At 31.4% G+C, this 5,916-nt stretch overlaps 1 non-coding gene across 1 annotated transcript; it reads left to right on the top strand.

Moving 5' to 3' along the window:
* Positions 1 to 3,960: 3,960 nt before the first annotated feature.
* On the top strand, positions 3,961 to 4,120 carry LOC148767540 (U1 spliceosomal RNA). The gene has a single exon (XR_016034135.1). It is a non-coding gene; the product is annotated as a U1 spliceosomal RNA (small nuclear RNA).
* Positions 4,121 to 5,916: the final 1,796 nt, after the last annotated feature.

Below are 5,916 nucleotides of genomic sequence, written 5' to 3'. Positions count from 1 at the left end.
AAGACCAAAATCCAGCATTTGATCATTTACATTGCATCCCACTGTCAAGCAAGCAACCACTTGTATATTGAGTTCTTAATCTTACTTCAAATTTTTGGACTAATAAAGAACCAACAAGTGAGAAGTGTGATTCTAATGGAAAATGATAATCATGTTTCTGCAGTGGGCGAGTTTGGTGCTGAAAATTTGTGCATTCCTTTTTTTTTTTTTTTCTGAGAAACTTCGTATTATTCCTTTTGTGTAATTTCCACTTTTATTCAGCTGTGAGTGATGATGTGTTTGAGCTTCAATGCTATTTTCAGCCAGATTATTGGTTCTAATTTGTCTATAATGCTAAATGCTACTCGCAGGCCGACCCAAAAGATTAGATAACGGAGCGAGTAAGAAGATTGCTTGGATGACATGGGAAAAGATGTGTCAACGCAAAAGGGACGAAGTATGGTTTTGAGAAATTTAAGACGCTTTAATCTGGCAATGTCATCGAAACAACTATGGAGAGTCCCTCACAATTCCGAGCTCCCTACTGACAGAAATACTTAAGGCTCGCTATTTTCCTTCTTCGGATATTTTTCGAGCCACATTGGGGACAAGGCCATCGGCTACTTGGCGAAGTTTTTTGAAAGCGCGACCGGGCTTTGCAAAGGGGTTGCGCCGCAAAATCGGTAATGGAATGGAAACTTCTATTTGGGGGTAATGCTTGGCTTCGAGAGAAGGACAACTTGCGCATTATCACAAAAAGACCTATGTCGACAGCTTTTCCAAATAGAGTGGCGAACTTGATGGATCCAATAACCAAGCAACGGAATGGGGACTTGATCAGACAAACGTTCTGGACTATTGATCATGCCCGAATTTTATCTATTCCTATTCTATGTGTCCAAGCTTTACTATCTTGTATTTATTTTCATTGATTTCCTTCTTAATAAAGTAATCAATGAAAATAAAATGAATCTATTATTTTTGATAGAATAGTCGAATTATTTCGGCCGGTTCTGATCTGAATTTTTTCGATTTTGGAACAATACTTTTTATTCCATATTCCGAAAATCCAATTCCAAAATTTTCCATTTCTTTTGGATCAAAATTAGAATAAATATGAGATTCCGATTTACGATCCGATTTTAATTTCCGAGAATAATTCCTAATTTCTGAATTTTTCGATAGTCACTCTTATAATATCGATATCAATATGCCAACGCCGAAGACCGGCGGTCAACGACGGCGACGGACGAAATTGTCCATAAAATTGTGTTTTGGGTCAAAATTGAATAATTTGTGAAATTTGGGGTCAAATTGAGGTTAGATTAAATTAAATGATGAAATGTGAGCATATTAAAATGTGACGGGCTATTTTAGTCTTTTACAAACCTCTGGACCATGTGTGGAATTTTTTGTAAAAAAATTTACTACCTGAATCCCTTTACGAATAAATACCCATTGATGGGCTTATTTGTAAAGTGCCCTTATTTTAAAAATACAAAACAAAGAAAAGATATAATATTTGTAAATCATTTATAATTTACAAATTGCTAAAATCATATAGCAAAAAATAAAATAACAGTTAGTTCTATTAGATGAATAATTTGTTTAACTAGATAAAAACGAAAGATAATTAAATTGAAGTTTATTCCACCAGAAGTTGAATTAGGTGAATTTTCAACGAAATTTCGATAAAAAAAATGAATTAGTTGAATTACATGAAGTAGTTTTCTCTATGCATTAGAAAATAAAAAATAAACAAATTGAAGCTTATTTTATTAAGATAAATTATCTAAAAACAAAAGAAAATAAATTAAAGTTTATTTTAGTAAAGTCTATTTTAGTAGTATTAGATTTGTGCTAATTTTAGTTAAACTGTACAAAACCCTTTTCTTTTTTTAATATTACATATACCTCCTGGTATATAAGTTCGGAAATATTACAATTACCCCGCTGTGGTTATATTAGTCTCACAAACACAGCTGCCTCTTGGGACATGTGTACAAGGGTACATCTGGAATTTGAAACGAATATTCTATGAAATTTTGAAGATTCCGTTAGTCAGATTGTCGTAAGATTGTAACTGTTAGACGGAGCAATAACTGAGGGGAGTATTTGCAATTGCCGAAGAGGGTCTCTATAATTTATCCTTCAATTTATACCACAAATTAACTATATACGATCCATAATAGTAAAATGTCAAAATAAAAATTGTTACCCATAATATTAATGCAAAACACCACAACCCAAAAATTCAAGCAAACAAAGAACAACATATTGCAGATTGAGGAGAACATGCATAGATAAGTATTCCACATAGGAAAAAGTCCAAACTATGAACTTTGAACGAACGTGAGCTCATAGCCAATAAAGAATACCGTGTGCTCGCCGCTACTCAAGCAGCATACGTCTCTTTTTGGAGGGTTTTTTCCTCTTTTGGAACTGCCCCATTATTTCTAGTTTAAATATCTTTTATCAAACAACAAAACTCTCCATATGTTGGAGAAAATGCAGCGTATATAGATACATTTTTCATAACTAACATTGTCGACACGTTAGTTTTGTATTAATAGCCTCTCATTTTATTAAAAATTAATCATTTGCTTCATTCAGGAAAGCATAGCTTAATGTAAGTGAAGTTTAAATATTTTCCTACTAATTGCACAAAAATTGGTATACGAGATGGCATTAGAATCAAAGTCGATTTGTTTGAGTTTCAAATATGGGTCTAGTTGGTTATGGATTATCTTAAATTTTTGTTTTCCTTTCTTTAGGATTAATTTATACAAATTTGTACCAACCCTCGTTAGGAGAGTTGGTACCTAGCCTTTACCAATAGGGTAAATGTTTAGGGTTCGAGTCCCCCCTTCCCTACTTCCTATTGTAATGGACTTGAATTTACTCAAAAAAACATTTATACAAATTTGTGGGGTAAACAACGTAAAATCCCTTGTTCTCTGATAAACATGAACCAAATTCTCCTGTATTCTTTTTATTGCCTAAACCCCCCATGTGTTTCATTTTTTCTTGCATGAAATCGCCATTACCGTTAATAGTTAACATCGTTAAGTATATAGGGGATTTTATACAAGTATTTTGCAACACAAGGGGATTTTATGCAAAATTAATTTATTCATTTAAAATTCAAATTATTTTCTTAATTAAGGAATACATCTATTAATTTAAAATATGAAAACAAAAAAATTAATAATATTTGAGATGGAAGTTGGAACGAATTCTAAAATTATTTATGTTATTCACATATAGTTAATCCAGAATAATAAATTATAAAAGTATATAATAATTATAGTAAATATAATTATATATTTTAAAAAATCAATATTTTAAATACACTAACAAATTATATCATGTAAAAATGATTTTTTTTTTAAAAACAATTCACCACACCTATTCAATTTCTATTTTTCATATTGTAACTGAACAAATGTGTTTGACTTAATTTAAGAATATAATATGAAATCTAAACGAATAAATCAATTTTGCATACAATCCCTTTGTATTGTAGAAAATATGCACTAAATCCCCTTTGTTATGAAAAAATTGAATAACATCCCCTCTATTAGTTAACGGCGTTAACTTTTAACGGAAAAGGGGATTTCGTGTAAAGCAAAATTAAACAGAAGGTTGTTTTACGCAAGAAAAAAAAATTACAAGGGAATTTGGCGCAAATTTTCCTTAACACAAGGAGGTTTTATGTTGTTTACCCTAAAATTGTGTGTACATAGTTATATTTGCTTGTAAAAATATGGCGACAAGGTTTTTACCTTTATAGAGTTTTGTTGATTGTGCTTCAGACCAAGGGATTTCTTACGCTTCGAGGAGTAATTCAATTGCAAGGATGAAAAATGCTAAAAAAAGTAATATAAGTTTTAGGAATTACTAGGGTTGTCCCACATCGATGAATAAACTATAAATTGTAAGTAGAGAGTTTTATAAGTTAAAGAATTTTGAGTAAGAAACTCACTTACCTGGACGGGTTAATAGGCGATCAATAAGATCTATGGCCTATGGTGGTGACCTCCATTGCACTTTGGAGGGGTATTAGTGTAAGGTCTGCCCAAGAGGTTGAGCCTGCGTCATAATTTGTGATAGAAGGGGCCTGCGTTCGCGCGGCCCCTGCCCAATTCTAGTTTAAGATTTATTTAATTCAAATATTTGTATTTGGAAATACTGATTAAAAGTTTGAACTAAAAAAATGGAGCTTGTTGTGGTCATCTTGCATTAGCCATAATTCACTGTAGTATTAGGGGTCTATATGATACTTTTTATTTCTATTGGATATTTTGTGGCAAACATATCCCTAATAATTTAAGAAAATAATTATTCTCTGAACTTTTGGCCACATTGTTAAACTGTAAATTCCTTGATTCTCTCCTCCAAATCGCTGAATCAAATATCCATAACCAACAACTTCGATTTCTCCAGAAACATTGCTTCTAAATCGCAAACCTTGATACGTAGGGTTTACAGTTGGTCTTCCCATAGCAATTAAGAATTTGCAGTTCGTCTTCCCGCAATTTGCAGTTTGTCTTCCGACAATAATTTAGCCTCAACTAGTTTGGTTTTTGTTTAGTTTTCGTTTGCAATTTTTTTTATGGTTGTTGGGGTTGCATGTCGAATTTATTGTGTTAAAACATGATGCTGTTGTTAATTTGGTGTACAAAGTACTGGAGAATACATTTAGTTGTTCCCTAATTTGATATAAATTTGTAATTGCATATTGCAAAGTGCAATATGCAATTACAATCAAATTAGGGAACAAATTGAAGTTGTTATTAAACTTTTGCAGTTCGTCTTAGCTCTTAATTGAAGTCGTTATTAATTGTTTGCATTTCATGTTTACATTCATGGGTGACTTGTTGTTGTCCTCTGCAATTCATATTTGCTAGTAATATCAGTATACATTGTATACTGTTTTATAATGGCAATTCTTGTTGTATCTTGAAGTTCTTGTGTTATGCATTATATTTGCTAGTAATTTGGTGTGCATTGTATAGTAGTTCTCATATACTCGACTTCAGTTTTCCCTTTTAACATTTTTGCAAGAAGTCTTTTGTTTACATTTTCAATTTCATTTTGCAATTGTTGTTTAAGGTTGCATATATTATTTATTGTTTGCATTTTGTAATTCTTATTTTTTGTTTGTTGTTTGCAATCACAGTTTTCCCCCTTATTTTCCTATTATTCTCCAAATATTTGAAAGAAGTTCTGAATTTACATTTTGCAATTCTTGCGTTGAACTTGCATATGTTGTTTGTTGTATGCAATCACAATTTTTTATTTATTTTTTATTTATTTTCCTATTATATCGATCTCTAAATAGTAAATTGTGATTGGAGTTTGTAATTTATTTATTTGCAGGTTCAAGATGGTATACTAGATTGTATGTTTACTTTAACCGTTGCACATGTTGATAAGCTAGTAAGATGAGAGAATTTTATCAAGAGCGCGAGTGAAAAAAGTGATTTTTTATAACTCACATTCATTTTAGCATTTCAAGTCATTTTACTATTTGCTAAGTAAATTCCATTTCTTGTAAAAGTATTACCCATCGATAAACTTAAACCGTTATAATTTTGAATTGTAGTTTTTATATTGTTGTTGGATATTTTATAATGTTGTTATTGTTTAATTGTTCCCTTGGGTCGACAAGTAATTGATAGAGGGATGTAAATTTATGGTGACTCTACAGCCCGCTTGGGTAGCGTACCCGAATGTGGGAGAAAGAGCGAGGAGAGAGATTAATTTACGCAAATACCGTATAAAAATATGCATTAATTGAGCAAGGTATGTATGATTAATAATTTTATTTAGTTTATTTTTTTTTTAATTAAAGGATGTACACATATATTCATCTAACAATTTGGATCTCTATATATATAAGTCTAGAATAAGGGGTGTCTAGCCAATTTCCAC

The sequence above is a fragment of the Erythranthe guttata genome, chromosome 10 (assembly GCF_056151865.1).
Source record: "Erythranthe guttata isolate IM_541 chromosome 10, IM_541, whole genome shotgun sequence".
NCBI lineage: Eukaryota > Viridiplantae > Streptophyta > Magnoliopsida > Lamiales > Phrymaceae > Erythranthe > Erythranthe guttata.
Note: the sequence above shows the minus strand (reverse complement) of the source record. Positions and strands in the feature narration are given on the sequence as shown.